At 46.9% G+C, this 22,861-nt stretch overlaps 1 protein-coding gene across 3 annotated transcripts in view; it reads right to left on the bottom strand.

Annotated features, from left to right (window-relative positions):
- The window catches only part of MDGA2 (MAM domain containing glycosylphosphatidylinositol anchor 2), a 328,803-nt gene that overhangs the window by 258,414 nt on the left and 47,528 nt on the right, over positions 1-22,861 (bottom strand). The window lies entirely within an intron of this gene.

Below are 22,861 nucleotides of genomic sequence, written 5' to 3'. Positions count from 1 at the left end.
TGCTTCTCATAGATCTTAAAGGAGTGTTGTATCTGGCACAGACTGCCAGCTGCCTTTAATCGGGTTACAGCCCACCCTGAAGCCAAGCAGCATTATACCTGTGATTGCTTGGGAGGCTCATTGAGAGCCACAGGAAGATCATAAAATATTTGGGACTTCAGGGCACGCTTTGAATCTGTGCTCAGACGCAAGGAGATGTAGCAATGAGTTTAACACCACTGTGCCCTGAGCTTTGGTCCTGCTCAGGGGAAAAGCCCCGCTGCCAGCCCAGCTCTGCCTGCCAGGGCACTCCATCACCCTGGCACCGATCATTTTAAATCGTGGGGAAAACGTGAAAGCTGCAACTTAGCTCCTCCTAATTCAGTTCCCTTCCTATAAGGCAAACCAAATGATCAGCCACCCAAAACCTAACAGTTTCACACTTTCCCAGGGACTTGAATTCACACAACATTTTTTCTTGACGTATTATTTTGCTTGCTGGCACTCAGTATATGTTTCCATCCACATTTAATTGTTTATTTCTGTCTTCTGATTTATTTTGTGCCACTAAAAAAATTGGATGAAGCCACTCACTTTTTGTGTTCCTGCAGCCTTGGCAACCCACTTGGCAGGGATATATGCTTTGTTTCTTTCTGCTGATGTCTTCTTTGTGTCGGTTACTTCAACAGTGTCTGTCTGCGGGACACCTTCCAGCTTATAATGAAAGTGCTGCCCAGCTTATGTGGCAGCACACGTACCAGGAGGGAAGAAGGCCAGGAAGGTAGATGGAAATGAAGGAGACCACAACTCTTGTCCTTCCCTTTTTGCCCAACTGGACAAAACCCCTGGATCATCAGCTGGTTGAGGCTGCAGCTCCCTGAGGATGAAGCCTCTGCAGCCTCCATGCTACCTGCTCTGTGGGAACACAGGGAGGTTTCTTCAGCTAGGAGTGCTCTTCCCACACCCAAAGCCCATGTTCCCAACCTACAGGCTCGTGCACATTAGCTCAGCTACCTGCACTCACTTCACCACCACACACATCTGGCCTTTTGGAGCCACACACAAACATCACTCAGCAGACCCACATTTCAGTAAGAGGTCCATAAAGCCTTGGAGAAAACTACAAAAAATTCCCCAACTGATGTTTTCCTTGAGTAGAAAGGCTTTCTCAGGAAGTTCTCGGTGACAGAACAACATAACCAGCTCTGTTTTCCTGGAAGCCTTCCTTTTGCTTTAGCCCATCATCCAAATACCATATGCCTAAGGCATTTTTCTCCTCTCATTTTTATTCTTAAAATTTACTTAGCCCACTTCTGTCATGAAAGTGCATCCTGCCTCATGCAGCTCTGTTCAGATTCGATTTACACTTACGTTGAAATGCTTATTTTCTCAGCCATACATGGCTGAGAAATTTGGTCTGTACTTTGCTGTATTTCCCACCCTAAACCCCTCAGATGACTAGAAAAGTAGCCTCAAAGCCAGGCAATTATATTGCTCTCACAAAGGGCACAATTTGTAGTCATTTGCTTCTTTATGGCACCTTCAGAAGCAACTCAGCTATGGAAATGGGCAAGCAGACAGCAGCAAGACTGTCCTGGTATAAGGGCAGGACTACAGCAGTGTAGAAGGTGAGGAATCATCATTCAGGGGTTGATCCTGAGCACTACTCTTTGTTGCAATCTTCAACCAACCCTAACCCAGCCAAGGGATCTAACTAAGCCTGCAGAAGGATGAGACAGTGACAGAGCGAGAAGTCACTCTGGATGGCTGAGAAGTGCAGAGCACATGCAGCTCCCACCAACTTCAGTCTGGGCTTCTTGGAAAACCCATTTCCCCATTTTCAGCACCCTGTTCTAGAGGAAACAAGGAGCACTGTGCAATGCTTGCATCTCCCCCAACTGCATGGAAGGCAGAATCATGCTGTGCAACCAGGACACATTCATCTATGAGGGAACTCAGGACCTGTCCTTAGCTTCAGACACCTAGTTGCCACAGTTACCATCCCATGTGCACTCTCCATAACCCTCTGCTTCAGACCTTTGGAGAAGCTAAGGAATTTTAAGTTACAGAATCACAGAATCACAGAATTTTCTAGGTTGGAAGAGACCTCAAGGTCATCGAGTCCAACCTCCAACCCAACGCTAACAGCCCTCCACTAAACCATATCCCTAAGCTCTACATGAGTTCCAGCTCATAATTTGTATAACAGAAGACAATGCACAAAATTCTAAAAGGATAACACCTTTGCACCAACTTCTGGGCAGACAAAAACAGCCAAGACATGTTCCAGCACGTGGAGCTGCTTTCGTTCTTCCCCATTCTGAGATGCCAGCAAACTCGTGAACATGCACGTGTGTCAAACCATTCTCTCTACACTCTTCCTAACACAGCCCTCTCAGCATTTCTCAAAGCAGTACATGATAAACCACAGCCTTTTCTCTACAAGAGAAATCTCTGCAGACAGAAATGGGAACACCAAGGCTGCTGTTGACCTTTCAATTCATTTTATCTCCACTGGCAGACCTAAGAGTTTGTATTCTTTTAAGCAGCGCTCCAATAACCAAAGCAGTAAAATGAGACCACCTCCCACAAGGCTTTATTAGCATGCCCCCAAAACCTCCAGGAGACTTAAGCCAAAACGACCTCTACTGCAAATAAAGCAGGGACCTGAGAGGGTTTGGAACGATGCTGCCAGAGAGGAGCAGCAGCCGGGAAACTGCTGAAAGCAAAGGAACAGCACAGCAGGGAGCAATTGGGGTTTTAGGAGAAATATCTGCAATACTCCTGGTTTGCTGATCAAACCCTGAGCTGGTGCTGGGGGCTGGAATCAAGGTGTCTGCCCATGCTCTGACCTGCTGCATGCCCACGAGGTTTCCGCGCTGGCACCACTCCTCATCGGAGGGGCTTCCTCATGGGTATCAGCAGATGCCAGGCTGTGAAGATGCAGGGTTACAGCTGCCTTCTGGTGCAGGAAAAAAATATATATATAAATAAATAAAAGCAGGTGATTACAAGCCTGTTGCTAAGGCCAGCTAATGACACAGGAGGCAAAATACCTTTTTTTTTTTTCCTCAGCCTCTTCAGCCCAACTTTAATATCCTACTCCCAGGGAAAGGAGAATGAGACTAATTTAGGGGCTAATTCAAGTAGAGGAGCAGGCAGGGCTGGAGAAGGCTGTGTAAGAAGTACAAACAAAAGTAAATCTACCCTACAGCAGAGATTAAAGCTAATGCCAGAAGATGCTATTTTGAACGTAATGGACTCTGAGCTGTGTATTAGCAATGGGTAACCAGGAAGTACAGATGTACCTCTCACAGGTCAGGTTTTCATGACCTGACTTGCATGGGAGGCTCTAGAAATGCAGCCCAACTTTGTATTTTCCTCTGGTAAAGTAAACCCTTTCCCCTCAGGAATAAGCCATTTCTCATTAAAACTATCATGCACATCCTCTTTCGCTGTCATATTTGGTTCATTTCACGTCAGTGCAACTTCACAGTTTTTCAGACAAAGACTTAGGTACAAGAAACACGAGCTAAGAGCATATAGCAGGAACAGAATTATTGTAATTATTGTTAACTTCCAAACCTACCAGCAGTACCCCAGCATCCCCTTCCTGGGGAATGGAGGAACTGATGTGAAGCGCCTCTCAGGCTGGGTGGCTCTATGCAGGACATGATTTAGGGCCTTCTGAGCAGAAATGCTGGAGCTGGAGGGACAGATGCCTGAACCCACACTGGGGTGCACTATGTACACAAGAGAAGCTCCAGTGCAAGTGCCTAAATACAAAGGTAATTGGAATAAAAGCTGCTTGGACCTCACTCTCCTGGGCTCTGTTAACACTGCAGATGTGTCCTCACATAGCCACTTCTTTGCACAAACATCATGAAAGTCCAGAGCTGGTTTTCACCTCCATGCTACTACCATTTTTTTTTCCCTAGAGCCTGATTACAAGCCTCCTCCTTAATTGCAGTTTCTAACATCTTCCTGCTTTGTTTTATATTGATTTGCTCTCGCACAAGTGTTGCCCTGCAGCTGCAATGTCGACACCACCACTTCAGGGCCATTTCTGCTGCGAGTGCTGGATCTCCTCTCACCTTGCAATTTGCTGAGCTGAGGCAGCCAAGCTCAAGGAACAGAAAGGCTTTAAAAAGAAAACAACAACAACAAAAAACATTTCCTTGCCTTCCCAGTCATCTTTTTCTCCCAGCACAAGCTCAGCTCCCTTTTGGCATTTAGCGATGGCAGATGTCAGCAGACAAGTGCCAGGGGGAGAGCAGATTTAGCGCAAGGCCAGATCCGTCTCGCTGCAGGCAGCCCCACCTGCAGCTAAACCACATGCAGTCCCCTCAAAGATTCTCAGTACAAGAGGGTGTGGTGCATGCAGGCTGGCATACAAGATAGAAGACCCCATTTGGAATAAAAACAAGCTAATTAGGAAGAAAAACCAAACTAACAGGTAGTTAACCATCAGGGCCTGGGACATCACCCAGCTAGCCAAGAGGCAGAATTATGGCTACAAGTATTACTGCAGGGAAAAGCACAGCTGGGAGGTTCATGATTTAAGGCTGAAATAAGGTCCCCAGAGACACAAGGGGCACAGCCAGCTTGCAGCCAGCCCCCTGCCTCGCACCATCCCAGCACACAGCCCCCATCCATCACCACCTCGCTGCGGGGACACCACCCAGAGGTGCAGGATAACAGGAGGTACCTGCAGCGAGCACACCACTCCCCACATTAGGGAACTTGAATGACGACTGATCAGCTTTTCATTGAGCCTGTCATTCCTCATGCTGTTCAGAGCTTCGGCAAATCTCTACATTAGTGCACGCATTAGCTTGCTCCGCAGCAACACAAGAAACGTAAATAAGCAGAAAAAGCTCTGACCCTGCTCTGAATAACAAATAGATGGCTTCATTACCCCCCTCCAGTATGTTTGCCATGCACGACTATAGCTTTGTTCACTTTTCAGAGGACGAGGCTGTAAATGACAGTGTCACCTCCAATCCCCCACAGCCCTGCATGCCAACTCTTCCCACAGCTTTAACTTCCCAGGTGTCACAGACACCAGGGCTGGGTTGCAGTCCTTCAGCTCTGTGTCACCGAGCAGCTATTTTTCAAAAGACAAAAGCGTGCTTTATGGGGGAACAGCACTGCAAGCCGGAGATTTCTGCCTCTAATAAAGAAATACCTTTCGTTCCTGCAAGGAAGCAGTGGAGGGGGTTCACACGGAGCATTACTGGTGTGCTGTGCTGGGCTGTTGTTTTCTCCAAAGTAGTGTCTAATTGAGAGAGGGGCAAAGGAAGGGCACCACTATTTTTACTGAGGAAAAAGCAAATTCAGAGATTTTTGCGGGCATCTGTGCAATTGTGCTGCGATTGGGGCTGCAGAACAGAAACTTTCATTGAGAAAAAAGTGATTGCGGAGACAGTTTTGCTACATAAAATCAAGGCACAATTTTGCTTCCCCCACGTGCAGCCTTGCAGCCGAACACTGATGGATGTGAGGAGGATGTGAGGAGGGACTCGCACCACATCACCCAGCTCCTGGGGTCACCTCAGAAGGTGTTACCTGGAGAACGGGTCCCGTTCCTACATGTATAGGTTCTGTTCCTACACATTCTCCTTGCACCCATGCGGTGCCAGCTCCAAGATCTTGCCCCTCATGGCCCCACATCAGCCTTGCATTGTGGTGGGACCCCACCAACCACACCTGGCACCTCTGTCCACCCCATGACAGCACGTGTCCCTGTCACCAGGCACCCTGCCTGATGTCCCTTTCTCCAGCTGTACCAGCAGAGACCTGGACTGCTGCTGTCCCCAGTCCACTGCTGACATCCCCAGCAGTGCCAGTCCCCGCAGTGGTCCCCGTGCCCTGCCCACCTTGCTGCTTCAAGGAACACAAGCCATGGAGGACGGAGGCAGATCCAGCAGCACCCTGAGCCGGCTTTCCAGGGCATCAACTGTTCTTTAGATCCCCCAGTGTATAACGCCTCTGCTAAGGCATCCTGACAGTGGTTTAGGTCACGTTTTAATTATTTCTCTTCTTTCCAAGAGCTGTGTCACTGCATTGAATGACAGATAGGTGTCTGACAGTGATCCCGTTGTTGTGGGGCTTGCAGAGCCTGCAGACAGCCACCCCACAGCTACCAACACATGCTGTGGGACCTCGGCCACCCCTCAGGTCTCAGGCAGGAATTCACATTCAGCTGCGCTTCCACACTGTCAGCTCCTAAATAGACAGCACCTGTCATTACTTTAAGACTTTAGCTGTTCTTCCCTAGCAGGGGCTTGTTCATCACCCACCCTCAAACTCCACCTCATGCTCACAGGTCATATCTCAGCACCATCACTGGGAATGAGGCTGCCCTGAGGTCCTGAGGAATGCCCTGCAAACCCTGATGGCCCTGGGCCGAGGTCCTTCCACCAGTCACAACCCTGGCAGCTTGCTCACAAGGCAGGGCACGGGTGGAGGAGACTGCCAGGGGCTTACCCGAGCCGAGGGCTGCATCTCACTGGGCTCTCCCCAGTCCTCCCAGCTTCACACACACCTGGGATCACCCAGGAGCCTGCACCTGACCTGCTTTGGTGGCTGGTTCATATTGATTTCCTTCCCTTCAGGATGCCAGTTATTCTTCTACCTTTTTTTTTTTTTTCCAAAACACATTTTTGTAGCTTGAAATAAATATAAATATGAGGAAACAGGCATGCCGCTAATTATGGCAGCTCTCCCACTGGGCTGAGTGCAAACGATCAAATTCCTCGTGAAATATAGACTAGAAAACTACCACAAAGATACTCCCAAACGTTTTTTTTACTATCGTGTCTCCCATTCCCCACACATTAACTAACACTGTACCCTCGTGACAGGCAGCCTCCCGTGCACAGTTTGGGAAGAGATTCCTGAGCTCTTGCTAAACCAGCGTGGCACTCACCAGCTACTCAGATGCACAAGTGCTCAGAGAAATGAAACTGATTTGGGTTCATCTGGCAGAGGACCAAGTAACCCACCGGCTACAGGTCAGAAATGTCCCCAAAGCCACTGGGTGCAGTGCCCAGGGTGGCACGGCTCCAGCTGCAGCATGATGAGGATCGCTCATCCCCTCCCTTAATGACAGCAGCGGAGGATGTAGCAGTGGTGTCTACTCTAACAGGCATTATATACACACACACTGTAAATACATATAGTTCCCTTAAATTGAAAACTAACTTCTAGTGGAATGGCCCACAAGCGCTCTGTAATAAAATACAGAGAAACTGGAAGAACTTCTGCATACGTTTCTCTGAGGCTTAACCAAATTAGCTACTGCTAGGCTGAGCACATCCCATTCCTGCACAAGCACACAGATTTCAAGAATTTCTTTAAACTCGCATCACTGCCATGTTTTACAGCATGAAACTCCTCTTCCCCACAGAGCAGAAGACTTCAGCCCAACACAGCTCTTCGTTGCTGAGCAAGTGTGGTACCAGGCAGCCCCATTATAACCCTTACCATGTCTTGGAGTAAATGCACGCTAACTTCTCATTAACCAGTACTCCAAGACTCTTGGGAAATGCAGCTTTCAGAAATTCATAACACATGGTCAATAAAAATTGACTGTTTGCCTGGAGAATTGTCCAAATGTATGCGCTAAGCCTCTGCATTAGAAGGAACAGCATTCCAGGACATGTGCACCTACAATGACGACTCCACGTGCAATGGCAATTATTCAAGGAGAGTTTGTTCTCTTCAGCTGATTGCCTTACAAAAGAAGAACATCTCAGGCTGGTTTTCCAGCTTTGGCCCAAATCCCAGTGCTACAAAGCCCCTCAGCATATTGCTCCTGTAGGCAGCTGCATTTGTTTAAAGAAAATAAAAATAAAAATTTTTGGAGTGGAAGCACCTTCCTGGCTCATACTGCTTCTAGACAACACAGGATGAGAGCCTTTATCAGATATTCCAGCTGCAATAGAAGGGTTTTGGCTCAACCCTCATGTCTGCAGCAAGCAGTGAAACAGGTCGGTGTGCTAGCAGGAAGGAAGATTTGGCTTAATTAAAACTGAAAAGAAGGTCAATCACATTGATTTTTGGAGATGTGTTTCCTTTAAAGATACGATTGCACCTTTCTATTAACAAAGCTTATCCCAGAAGTTTTATACCTCCTTCAAACAAATTAAAGTGTAGGTTGCCCTGCTGAGCATGTCTGGAATCTACACACCTGCATTTAGCTGCTTCCTTGTAAGCGTAATAGCCAGGTTCATAATAGCAAGCAAGCATCGTGGCTGGGCAGGGAAGGAAGCTGAAAGACTTCATGCTTTGGGAGAGAAAAAACACAGCACTTGATCGGGTATGCAGATAATTTGGTGGTGGGTACTGCTATAAGGCCACAGAGATTAAGGTAAAAGCATGCACATTGTACAGAAGTGGAGGAAAGAATGGGAAGCACTGATTACGGTGTGTGTTTTTTTTTTTTTTGTCTTCATTTTAGATTTATTTTGTCGTTATTTGCTATGGGTAACATTCAGCCTAAAGCAGCAAGGTGCAGGAGCACAGAGTCTGCTCTGTGCTCAAAGGCAGCAGCGCACCTGATCCTGCCCTAACTTTATCCAAACATTCCTCAGATCATCAATTAGGATTTCATTTCAATGGAGAAAGCCATGCAAATGAAAAACAAGAATGCACAACAACAACAGGAGAAAGGAGAGAGGAGGAACAAAGATTTGTAATGGTCCTCCAGAGACAGAAATCGCAGAATGAGTGGCCTTGCAGGTAAGCAGCAGCTATATTGCAGTTTTCATGGTGTTTAAAGTGCGGGAGCATTAGCTAATGGGCTGCTATGTAATTATTCTTAGGTGCAGGTACTTGAAGTCTTGGTAGAAACAATAATTAAAAGGGAAGCAGAAAAGTATCTGGAATGTGTAATTAAACACATCTAAGATAGGCGGAGTGTGGGCACTGGACTGGTGGTTTCTGTTACCCCATGCAGAAAGCCCACAGCCTCCCTGTTGCCTTACTTCTGGGTCATGTGGCTCATCGCGCCTCTAAGACACCGACCATCATCACCTCTTCATCCAGCATCTAGCACAGAGCAGCCCTAATCCTTGATCAGGAACACAACCAGAACAGAAATGTATGATAAACAGTGCTGGAGCTGACAAAAGGCCTGTAAGAAAAAGGCAGCCAACACATGGACTACAGCAATCCCAGAAGCTTCCATGGCCTGAGCAGCTCAGGGACCTCTCCAGCTCAACCACAAGCAGGCATCTTTCCTAAGAAGCTGCCCCACAGGAACTGATCTGTCATGGTTTACTGTTCAAGAAGTCCCTGCCAAGCCCAGAGAAGGTAATGTGGCTTATTTTGTAATGCTGGAATGCTATCCCAAGGCTTGTTTGCTCAGATGGAGTTCATACCTGGGCTTTGGCCACCCTTTTCTATGATTCACCCCAAAGTGAACGAAAATAACAGGATCCATTTGAAGAAAAGAGCTCTTATTCCAAACTGAGCATTATAAGAGAGCTGGGTTCTGGTTGCTGTGGACAACTATCTCAGTAATCTCCCATTATGTGCCCACGTGCTGCTCTTCCACCAGCACCCATTCCGGGAACAAGACCTCACTGATTTCTCCATGTTGCCTTCACGCACCTGGGCCCTAGCTGGTATTTCCTCTGCATCTTCCCATTTTTCACAACAGAGGCATTCATAACCCTCTGTTTTTTTGTAAGATCATCTCACTGCGATAGATTTTAAAGGCACATAAAGGCGCAGACGCTTATCTATTGGTATCCAAGTAACCATGTTACCATCAAAAATCAATAAAGATTAGACAACAAATTGCTTCTGAAAAAAAATCCTATCCGTGCTGATGAGCATCTCCTTTAGGCCCAAATCCAAGAAGAACATCATGTTTCACAGTACCTGATTCACAGATAGCCAGGAACCTTGCTCCAAATGCCTGTGCCTTATCAGCTCATCCTTTAAACACCTCCCAGCTTCTTCTCAGGTCCTACCACCCTACTCTTCACCCTCAATGGGCTCAGCGTGACTCTTCCAACACTTGTTCTCTCTAGCTTTGAATTAGAAAAAGCTCTCATAAGGCTCCCCTGATCACACAGATTTTCAGACACTAGTAACTTGGTCAAATACAAGCATCTTTTACAAGAAAAGCATATTCCTTATGTGCCTCCATTAACTACCACGGCACTGCTCTGAAGCCTGGAGGAACAGGAGCTGTCTCAGGAAAATGGCTGTAAGAATATCTTTTAAGATGAACAAAATGACATCATTTTCCTCGCTCTCATTTTGTCAAATGACCGAAACGTATTAGCTGAAATATTACTGAAAACTTGAGTCCTTGGAGGGCTCTCTAAAGGGAAAATTGAAGCCTGAAGAGTTGAAAATGTCACTCAGTTACATGCTATCAAAACTCAGATGTTGTAATGGGATGTATCGGGCAAACTCAACCACCTGGGCCATTATAAAGCAGTCGAGCAATTGGTCTGGAGATGGCTTCTCCAGCACGCACTCTGGATCAGCCCAGTGCTGTTTCAGGGGAACTGCTCTGGCCCAGCCCAGCTGGGGAGCTGGGAGCAGAGATCCCAGCTGGATCACTGTGTGTGTAACCCCATTTCATTCACCTAGGCAGCACTCCCATTAAACATGAGCTACCATTTTTTTCAAATGCACATGAATAAAAATGAACTGCAAGGTCATCTGTGTGGTTTCTGTACCCGTCTGCCATACAAGCAGCCACAACATACCAGAAACTACTTTGACCTACAGATAATGCCTTCCTGAAAGCCCCCATATCTGAGCCTATTAACCATATACCAGACTTCTAGCTACCCTGAGAAGCCTGCGTCATGCAACTCATATCTTGAAGCCCCCTCAGGTGGATGACAACCACACTCATGCAAACCTCATTACGGTCCTATACACCATACCCCATACAAGTACTGGTTTCCATGCTGTAGCAGTCTCCAGCTGTGATGGAGTCCAATAGGGGGGTAGACAATAGCTTTTTTTTTTTTAATGAAAATAAAAAAAAGATACGAGATACTTCTCAGAGGTTCCCAGCAGGGGAGGACAGAGCTTCTATTTCTCCATTCTTGGGCATTTCGTTCCTTTTGCAAGGGCACAAGGAATGCCCACCCCTCAGAGCATCCCCTGGTCTAGGTGCCCGCACTCAAAGCCTGGGCTGTCTTCACCAGTGCGGGCAGGAACACAGCTCTTATGGATCTAGAGCATTCGTGCACACCTAACTTAAGATTTTAAACAATAACAGAAAGCAACTCTAGACCTGAATGCAAAAAGTTATCACGAGATATTACCTAAAATACACATTCCATGCTTTAACCAGCAATGAGAGAAGCCTTCCAGAATCTTGGCTACCAAAGGGATGCTGCAAGGAGAGCTTCGGCAGCACTGGGAATTGCCGAGGCACCACAAATGCCTTGCTTTTCCCATGGGCCAGAGAGAAATTTATCTTAATATGTCAGTGGACATGTCGCACCTTGATCTCAACTGTTTGAGCAGAAAAGTGACTTGACTTTCAAATAAATCCATCTCACCAAGAAGCGTGAGGTTTCTGTTCTTCCCAGAGCCCTCGCAGCACTTATGCCCCTTCTCCAGGCAGATATGCCCACTCCATAACACCAACAAAATCTTTCTAGATGACTAATTTTCAAGTTGAATTGTCTTGATAAATAGACTGACTCACTGCAGAATTTAACTATGCATTAGGTCCTATTAGTGAATTAGGCCTTTTTGTTTTGCTCCAGAGTGCTGTCAAGAGCTGTAACAGCTTTCCTGATTAATGAAGAGGGGAGAAAAGTTATTTCAAAGACAAGGGCAGACTAGAATTTTTTTCTTTTGTAACTTTAGAAAGATAGAGTATTAAATCAGTAAAAGCATCAGAAGATGCTGCAGGCTCTGGCATCAGCCTGATCCATGCTGCAGATGCAGGACCAAGGGGGGCAATACACCTCTGCTATCTGCTCTCAGTCCCTGAGCTTTGATCCAAATTATGTGAGCTCTGTCACAGGATCCCTGGTGGTTTCTGACAGATGATTTCTGCCTCCTCTTGCCCCCAAGCTCGTACATACCACAGGATGTTTCATGATGAAGCTACCCATTTTGTGAAACATCAGAAAGCGGTGTTACATGAACAACACAGGCCTGGTTTTCTTGCAGCTACTGGCTCCCAAGGACACATGAACAAGCTTTTTCTGCACCTCTACTCTGTACTAGCAGGCAGTCACTTGTCCTATCTGCTTGCAAACCCCCAGCATAATGCTTATCAGTTCATGCAGATAGCATTTATTTTCCACCGGACAGCATTAAGAGGTGCCTGCGAATTTCAGAGAGGCACAGAACGGCAAGCCTGGCACTCCGAACACAGCATCGATCCTCAGGGCTCTCTGTACTGAGGGAACTTCATCAGCTACATCAATGGCTTCTTCATCCTGGTTTTTAATGTTTCCTCAATTGATTCAATACCAGTTCAATGAAGGTTATGTTGTCTAGAGCATTTCTTTGAGAAAGGAAGGGGTTTTGAACTTTTCTTCAAACAAGCCTCAGAGCACGGCTGTATCAGTGGCTCATTTCCCCAGGTCCCCATCGCTCCACCTGAGGAGGAAGGGATGGAACCTGAAATCAGGAGACATGACCAAAGCCAACCCATCTCCTTGAGAGCTCCTGCACAGGCCTGAGCCTAGGCTCCAAAGAACTAAATCCATCCTGAACAGAGGGGTGCCCCACACCAAGAGAACAGGACGGAGTTTCTTCTATGTCAAAAATGTGCAGACAGAAGTAATGGAAAATGAACAAAAGGACAAAAAGGAAGGAAAAAAAAAAGGCAGCAGGGGAGTATGAAGGCTACAAGCCTCTGCTCTCTTAGGACTGGCTTTGCACCAGTTGCTCACACTTAACAATGTGTTGGTGAGATCTTGCCAGGGTCACTGCTCCTCACAGCAGATCGGTGGCAGTGGATCAGCCTATGACATAGAGCAACAACACCAGCTGCTTGGTCCAACACCAAAACCCTTCAGAGGTTTCACGTGCAGGTCCCACACAACACACGGGCAGTCCTGAGGCTTCTGGGCCACCTGAATCCCACAAGGCCCACAGCTGACGTGGTTGGGCAGCACCTCTGGAAGTCCCAGCAATAACTTATCTACAGCTGGTTTGGTCAATTTGTGCATGTGCCAATGCTGCCTTTTTACCTAGATTGTGCTTTTTCCTGTTCCGTATTGACACGGATATTTAGAGACATCAGACAGATCCTTCCATGCCTAATGGTCCCAGGCTCTAATTCAGAAACTCCTCACCTCTCACTATACAACTCCTTGTCTAAAGGTACACAGAGAATCAAAGCCCTTAATAATGGTCTCCTGCAGGTCTGTCTTAAAACAAAATCCACCAGAAAGTCTAAAAATGTGTTTCCCTTCCTTTGCTTCAGGAAAAATTGCATCTGTTTTCCCCTGTATATACTGCTGCCTATCTGCATTCTCCCTACTTTATGTTAAATATAACCTGTGCCTTTTCATTCATGTTTGAAGTGCCAGGCACAGCTCTGGTCCTACATCAATAATAAACTGTGTGACACCAGATAAGGCAGTTTAAGAAACACAGCTGACAGATTCTTCTCCCTTGACATTATTATGAATTTCTGTGCCTTTGTCATATGACTTAATGGCATCACAAGATTACATAACTATAATTATTCTTTAGTTTCCATTAGGATATAAACCTGCTGTTTCACCAGAATAACACTGAAGGGAAGGGGAGGCAGGAAGGCAAGATGGAAGGCCTTCAGAGCCAGAGTGGTTTCTTGTAGGTGGCTGTAACAGCAAACAAATAGGAACAGTAAAGAGTCAGAAAATGAATTCAATCTCTTAATCCTGCAATAGGGAGGTACATGATAAATAGAAGACCAACAGGATGCTGTTACGCCCCAAGGGTGTGATTATAGACAGGTGGTGTAGGATCTCCTGGTCCCAAAACTTTCAGGCCCTTAACAAAGTGACTGTACTTCTGGTTCCACCTCCACCACAGCTCCCCAGTGAGAACTGACCAGCTTCTGCAAACCAGGTCTGACCTAGATCAAAAATCCTAAATACTAGTTAAAAACATCCCTCTCAACAAACTAATTATAGATCCCAGACTGACCAGCAATCCTCTGACCAGACAGAATTACTGCCACCCAGCACTTCTGAGATGTCTGGAAACATGCCCAAGCCAGAAGTTGCTATGTCAGTAAAGTCTTGTGCATTTATGTACGTGACATTAATTTATTCTGTTTTATGTGAAACCAAGATGAATCCACACAACCAAGACTGATTAGCAGAACTGGGGCTCCACCAGCACAGTTCTGGTCACGACAAACAGGCCTGCAGCACTCAGCTGGGAGGGATGAAGGGAAGCAGTCCATCAGCAGCATGAGGAAGGTCAGTCTTTAAGAATGAATAAATTGAACTCAAAGCAATGCTCAGCTGAAAGGTGCTGAAGGCAAAGTGCTTCAGAAAATGCCTCAGGAGACCATGTATTTTTGGCATATATTATGTGGAATTATTTCTATGCACCTGTCAGCCCACTAGTTTAAGTGAAATTATTCCTAATTTACCCCAAGACTGAAAAGTGGTCTTTTTGCTTTCAGAATTTGACATGAAACTGCATATTTTGACCCAATTTTCACAGCTCCAGTTTTAAGACTCCCATTTGCCAACTTCTTTGAGTGGACCAAGATCATTTTGATTGTTGTACCACCACTCTGACAAAGAAGGATTTCAGGGAGCAAATAATAATCCACAAGCACCACAAAACCATCAAAAAAGTATCCTTTGCAGAGACTCGCTGGAAAGTTTCCCAGCCTCCCACAAGGAGCACTGCTGCTACTGTCAGTACAACAACTTCAGTCTTGAGATTAAAGTCTTTAGCCTTCACTCTGTCATAAGGCAAACATGGATCTTGTTACTTCTGACAAATGCACAGAATGGTTGAGGTTGGAAGGGACCCTCTGGACATCATCTGGTCCAGCCCCCCGGACCACAGGGGACCAGGACCATGTCCAGGCAGTTTTGGAAGACCTTCAAGGAGGCAGGAGACTCCACAGCCTGACCACTCTCTCAAAAACTCTCCCCGTACATTTTGATCACTACCCACTTAGCAAAGTGCTTCTTCCATCATTTATGAGCAAGCCTTTTACCAACTTCACTTCCTTAACATCAAGGACCAAACCCCTTGAGAGCACAACTTAATCTTTCTTTGCCTTGAAGGACGAGTGACTTTGACCCAATGTTTGTTTAGCAGTGCTGACAAGCCAGCTGTCTCCAATTAGCAAGGTGCAGAATCACCAATCAATAAATCAAGCACCAACTGATAATGCACCTTCCAAGTTCTCAAGTATCCAACTACACAACAAGCTGTCTCTATCAACTCAGTGAAACTGTGTGCTCTCTGTAACCTGAGATTACTGTCAAGGCTTTGCCCTTCACACCTGGACACACACTTAATAGGAGATAGTGGAAATCTTACTGGCAAACACTCAAGGGAGATCCGTGTCCCACTAAAGAGAAAGAACAATTATTTTAACACAAGCAACATAAAAGAAAAATAAGATATGGCCACAGCTGGCCCCTTCCCTTCAGCTGGGCAGCACCCACAGCCTCCACAGGACAGAGGTGCCAATCCTCACCATGCTAACTGGGGTTTCCCCACAGCTGAGTATCTGCATTTCTGATGCCATAAGTACAGCCCAAAGGGGCCGGTACACAGCTCTGTATTAAGATCCCAACTATTTCCTGTTTAGTCTTAATTTTAATCCCCCATGTCCCACTGGTTCTGAATCCCTGCAAGTGTTTATGCTTGTCAGGAAGAAGCAGCTCACATCTTCCTTCTGACGTTTATAGACCTTTTCCTAACAGGACTATCATCAAGTGAGCTTACAGATCAGGGAGAAAGCAATCCCTTCCACAGGTCAGGGAGATGTTTCCTGGTTTGTTTCTGTAATTTATGTGATCCCAAGAGACCTGAAGCAGCTGCAATCATGGATTAGGTCACTAAGTATTAAACAGCAGTGTTAGCATCAACCTTGGCTTTTCATCATCTTTTACAGATATAACCTCTGTCTCCTACAGAGCCAGGCTCAATTATTCTCTGCAAAAAGGGAAATAATTTGTCTGTACCTTTTTTTCTTCTGCTGCTTCTTATAGTTCCATCTACATCTCCATGGGTTGCTTGCTTCCTTCCTTTGATGCCAAGACATATCAGATAATGTTAACTGTTCTGAGGTGAAGTAGGGGTTGTCTGCACAGGAACACTTCATATCTATTTGTCTATATCTAGATACCGTCTGTGGTTAGAAACAGGACTCATGGGTAGAGTTCAATATTATGTCCTTATGCTGTTGGGTTTTCTTGGATGCATTAAAATTTGTTGCTCTGCAGTGCAAATTGCTCATTCCTTGAAGATCTTAGTATCACTTTCTAAAAAGCTGTTATCTGTTTACCTAGCATCACCTGCAATGAAGCTGTTAAAAAATGTTCTTTCAATTTCTTCAATTTTTTTCCTCCTAGTACATATTGGATGCTTTATTATTTCATTTATTTATTTATTTAAAGCTTGGATGTACTTTTTATACTCCCATATTTTCAGAATAAATTGACTCCTAAGTCTGAAAGCTGCATATTATATTGAGGGATTCGCAGACATCTTTTGCCAAAATTGTTTTCATTTAAATTTCATTGCAATCTCATTTGTCTTCCACTGAAGGTTTCCTATTTTCTGGCTTATCACCTTGAGCATCTGAAGATATAATGCCAACAAGCAGCGTGCCAAGACAACCTCAGCCCTCTGGGATAACCCAGTTCTTACGAGCTGGAGCATGATCAGCTGTGCTGCCGGTGACCTTCTAGTTTGACAGGTCTCATCTCAACATCCTCAAAGGAAGCTACACAACTGTCACCTTTGATCAAGCTCCTCAAATTCCTTGTGTACCTGAGCAGACCACAAGAAGTTGGTACATTTCTAAGGGAGAGAAGCATTCTTTTAAAATGCATTGACACATCTAGGTGGAAGCCCATGGGATGCTAAGCCAGAAGCTCACCAGGGAACAAGACCTCTGTTCTGGTAGGTCTTTGAGATGTGCAGCTTCTTCTAGCAGTGCCACAAGGTCAGCAGTGACCTGATCCAGCTCCTGCTGAAGTGACCACTGATAGACTGCCATGAAATTTCAATAAACCGATCTGGTTGCAAACAAGTCCACTCTCTGATTTTCACAACCGTGTTTCTTTCCCAGTAGTGCCCTCTGCCTCCGCTGACACCTCTGCCAGCAGGACCTTCACCCATGTCACTTCCACAGGCTCTAACCCCATCGACACAGCTCCTCAACCCGTTTCTCCAGACCATAGCTTTTCTCTCATCAACTGCTTCTACCTAGGTACTGCCTGCCCATAGACGGTTGTTCCTGCACTCGCCACCAACATATCAGACCAATGTACCCCAAGAATGGGGAACAGTGGGTGCCCAGGAACAAAGTTAGAACACAGCGAGGGGTAGTGAGTTAACCAGGAAAAAAGAAAAAATATACACCCCCTTAGTCAAAACCATCTTCCTACATTGGGACCACATTGGTTAGTTCCATTCACCAGTTACTTCCATCAATCTACTGCTCACCCACCAAACGATGGAGTGGATGGGAGCAGCTCTGAGATCCTGGTGGCACACACATAGCTCCTGTATGGTTCATTGATTTGCTGTGGATGTTCCTCATCACTTCAACTGCAGCTATGAGCAAACCCCGGCTGGCAAGGTGAGCTGCCAAGCAGATCCCCTTAAGGGACAGGAACTCCCAGGACAACCCAGGACAAGTCGGTGCCCTGACACACCATCAGGATCCTGTGCTTCAGGAAGTTGCCAAGCCACATCCACACTGCCCTCAGTGCTAGCTGTGACTTCACTTAACCATTCCCTTTTGGGGCCAGACAAGCACTTGTGCTGCAGAATGGGGTCAGGCAATGGGGCTGTGGCACAGCTGAGCCAGACCCAGAAACCCCAACCTCCAGCCCTGGGGAAGACAAGAAGTCCCCATACACAGGGACAGTGGGGCAGGATAGGATGCGGAACACTCCAAAATCCCCTTTAGAGCACACAGACAAAGAAAGGTTTCCCTTCCCTCTTCCCATCTTCTCTCAGCCCCCTGCCTCCCCATCCGAGCAGCCCTTTCTGCCCCCGCCTGCCCTCCATCTCGCTGAGCAGAGTTAATTTTGGCACTCCGACTGCCTCTCCTTTGTACTCGCCAGCAGCACTGTCCTTGTGCAGCACACATTCACGCCAGGCACAACTAAAGGTCTTCATCTGGGGACTGTGCACAAAACCAAAGATCACGCTCTTTAAATCGTGCTGTGTGACAGAAACAAATGGAAGACGAGGGGAGTGAGCACATGGCCCTGGCTTCTGCAGCAGCTCAGGCTGGCTGGGGCATTTCTCCCAGTAATTCCACCTCCCACGGGGATGTCAGGGCCGATGGAGCCCCAGCACCTTCTGCAGCTCCCATCTGAAACCACCCCAGTTAGCTGGGGATCCAAGAGGTCCCCCCATGCAGCTCGCAGTGCTCCTCTTCCCTGTGTTTTAATACCTGTAACTCCAGGGAGCTCTGTGGACCAGCCAAGACCGCATCCTCTGTACGGCACAGCTGGAGAAACCCAAGCAGGTCTTGCTTTAAATGGGTGCAATGTACAATTTCACTATGTATTCAGAGGTTTCTTTGTCACATAAACACCAAAGCTTTTTAATCAAAAAGGGGGACCAGCTTCAGGCCAGCCTCTCAGCATTCCTGTCCTCAATCCAGGGGAGAGGAACCAATGCCATCACCTACTGAAAGCCACGTGCCCCTGTGGACATTTACACCATGGTGGTTCCTGAGCTGTTTTACATCTCCCTCACCCCAACACAGCGTTGTTGATCTCACAAAAAGCGTTGTTGCTTCATACAAGTGCCACGCTATCGATTTACTGATGTTTGGGGGATTTATTGTGAGAAGTGAGAACAAGAATTGCTCTTTGTGCAGAAAACAATTTGCGTTGCAATCCACAGCATTTGATGTTTCTGCAACGTTTAGGGTGCCAGTATTTTTTTTTTTGATCTCATGAGTGAGCTCCCTTGTTCTTTTTCTATTTCGTCTCAAGTTTAAATTGCAATTGTTTTGTTTTTCTTTATGAGGAGCCAAGTTTGCTATTCCCCCACCACCCCCTGTAGAAGCACAGCTCAGATATCCATTAGAAGCCAAATGCCCGGCCCAAGCATAATGCCATACACGTAATCAAAGCTAGCACAGCATAAGGAGGATCTTATTACTCTAAGTAACAGGGTAAGCAGGGAGAAAAGTTTTATTCCACTTATGGCTAAGAAAGTCAACCTAAAGAGTATTCCGTGCAGGACAGAAAGGAGGATGCTGAAAGGAGGAGAAAACCCAGCTTGGGTGTTCCTCTTCAACAGGACATGCAGAACAAAGAGGAAAAGCTGCAAGCAGCAGCAGGAGAAGTAGCAAGAGAAGTGCAGTTGCAGGATCTGCCCTGCCCCAGGCCAGCCCCAGCAGGATGAATGCAGCAATTGTGGGAGGCAGGGGTGGGAGCAGCCCCCAGCCCCTGGCCCAGCTCCAGGCCAGCACAGCAAGCAGCACAAGAAAGCTGGGGTTTGTTCCGCCCAAGAGAACAAGAGCTGGGATTGGGATTACTCACAGACATCTGAATGCTCGTTATGCTCATTAGCAGGGGGTGCGAGGGGAGCTCTCCAGCCTCTCATTCTGCAGGGAGGCAGCAGCCACCACAAGCCCCCCTCCTGCCCCATGTCATGACCCAGGCAGTGCTGGGAGCTGCTGCTCAGCCCCACCATGGGGGAGGTGAGCAGGATATCTGCTCAGATGGCAGAGGGCATCTCTAATTAACAGCCACATCTCCAACAGCAAAGCAGAGAGCAAACAGGCCAGGCAAATCAGTACGGACAGTCCTGCTGCCAGGTTTGTGCAGAGACACAGACCTGCAACAGGCTTGCAAATCCCTTTGGAGGAGGGAACTGGAACCCAAAAATAACGTACACAAGCTTAAATAAGCCTTGCAATCACAGCAGAACCAGGGAAAAATGCAGCAATGTGAACCACAGCAGGGATGTGGTGTTAAACTGGGTGGGTGATCAAACACTGATTGAAAGGGCTATTAAAAATCCCACCATCTAACCTTATTTATAAATCCTAAATTGGCCCTACACTAAGGCTGTACATCAGTGTATTGCACAGCACACCCGTGCTTAGGGCTACCCTGAGGAAAGGAGCTGCCCTAAGACCTCGCTCCTCACCAAGGCGAGGTGTGGGATCACGGAGCAAAGCAGGAACATGAAAGCTAAAGCTGGGGGATGGCGCTGGTGCAGAAGGTGCCAAGCACCAACTGTGGCATGAGCTGATACCTGAGTCTATCAGGAACTGTTCTCATGCCCCATGTTTCTCCAGGTGTGGTTTCAGCTGCCAGGAGTGTGCGTGCAGCTTCTCAGGACATGCAGCAGTTCCCAGAGACACCCAGGGTGCTAGCTCAGTGCTTGCTGATACCAGAATGAAACACCAGGGCCAAGGGGCAAAGCACTGAGCATTACTGCAGTCATTCCCTTCGCCTGCAGGGCTGAGAGAAATGGGAACCCCTTAAAAGTGGTTAAAAACCACATCAACCTCATTCCCCACTGAGGAATTTCTAAATCAAAGTGGCTGCAGCAACATCTGTGCCTGCAGTGAGGACGCAGTGATGGGGATGCAGCTCTGTGGGCCAGTGCCCTCCACCCCTGATCCTAAGCCCAGCCACCTGACAGCAATTTGTGTCCCCACATGCCAGAAAGCCCTTAATCAGAGCCAAGAGGAGTAAGTTTCTCTTTGAGGCCTCTTCAGGAAAAGATTTACAAGTACCATTACAGCTCTGATGTTGATGAAGCATGTTAGTTTAGGCCAAAATTAAACCGATCCCAAATGATACTTAAAATCAGTTGAAAATGCAGCCTCACATCCTTCAGCAGGGAGAGAGGATTTCATCCCCCGAGCTCTGGAAGGAGCAGCACCCACAGGCTCCCCACACCAGCCAGGGTGCCAGCACTCTGTGCCAAGCCCACAGCGAGCATTTTTAACAAAATTTCCCCTGGGGCCTGGGGTAAAGGATTAATGCAGCACAGGAAGCCTTCCCAGCATTGCTATCATGCAGCAGGATGCCTCTGAACCAGGTCACTGTGCTACAGCAAACACCTGCACAGCTCAGTGCTGCCTGGCAGCTCGCCCCTGAGCAGCACTGCTCCAGAACTCCCTAACTCAGCTGCTCAGAGCTCTTCTTACAGCAATGCTTATTAATCACTGTGGTCACAATACCAGAAAGGTTTCAAACCTTTCATCTTGAAGCTTCACACAACCAAAATCACACTAAGGAGGCCTCTGGGTGCTCATCCATGGGGTGCTAGGAAGTTGAGATCATTTACATCAGATCAGGACCTGGTTAATTGTTTTCAAATGAAGTTATACAGCAACACACACAGATTTGGTGGGTTTCATATACCAGGCACAACACAAGCAGCACAGTCTTCCTGCAAAACAGAAGATGATTTGGCAGGGCCACTGCATCTCCATGGCAAATGTTCACCTGGAACCTGCTGGTGCTTCCACATTCGGCCCTGGTGCAATGGTCCCCAAGCTGTGGTTTTATTAAGAGACACACAAAGTTCCAACTGGCATTTAAACTCTTCTTGCCCAGGAGTCCTCTGCACCAGGAAGGTACTCCCAGCATTTCCCGGTTGTGTCACCAGCAGCATCTCAGCCCATCCTGCCCAGCCCTGGATTTTGGGCTGTCCCCCAGCCAGCAGCTGCCCCACATGGGCCCCAGGGCTGGCCCAAAGGCAGCACCAGCCTGGGCACCGCCGTGCCAAGGATGAAACACAAGATGGTGATGAAAACACATGCGTTAGAAGGTCTAGGTTGCAAGAAGGCAAAACATTTCTTTACTCACATACCATCTTCCCAACCCCAGTGTAACTATACCTTAAACACATCCCACTAACTAGGTTGCTCTCCTGCATAGAAACATGGCAGCTCATATTGCTGAGGCACTGCTAAGAGAACTAGTTTTTGCAAATCCATCCTGGACCCCTCTGATAAGCTCAGGGACTGCAAGATTGCTCCAGGAAGGCAGCGATTCTTGATAGAAATAGCAGGTTCCAGGCTTTATGGAGCAAATTGTTGTGCACGCACTTTAATAATCAATCCCATTTTCATGAAGTGGATCACCAAGGTCAAGTGGCAGCATCTCCATGCGTAATTAGTATTTGTTTTGATACAGCCACAACTGGCTGTTTGGTTAGTTTGTTGTTAACTATTAACCTTGGCACGCAGCTCCTTTAACTCACAACTAGCGGCTTCTTTCATTTAATAATTGTGTTAAAATAGAAACTGTGCCAGCCACAGATTAACTTTAAAAGTCTCAAGGGGCTAAAAATAATGAACTAATCTACATTTACTGGAAGAACACATTTGAGATGATTATTCCCCTTTTCAGGATGCAGAGGGAGGAAAAAACGTTTGATCTTCAAGTTCTACCTTACTTGTGATAGATTTGCATTGAAGCTGATGACTGCAGTGGCTCAGGTGGGAGCATCCCCCCTGGGATCTGCTACAGCTGTGCCCCAGCACCCAGCAGCACCTGATGCAATGGACAAGGAGTTCACCAATTTCTGGCAGCCAGCTCCAAATGCAACCCTGGAGAAGCTGAAGATGCAAGCAGGAAACTTGCTGAAGAAGTAGTTGCAGAATGATTTACAGCCTTGCACCTGATCTACACCCTTGGGACCAGCTGGGTGATTATTTCTCTCTTACCATCCATCTGACCACAAGAAC

This window comes from Aythya ferina, assembly GCF_964211825.1.
Source record: "Aythya ferina genome assembly, chromosome: 5".
NCBI lineage: Eukaryota > Metazoa > Chordata > Aves > Anseriformes > Anatidae > Aythya > Aythya ferina.
This window is presented reverse-complemented; position numbering and strand designations above follow the sequence as displayed.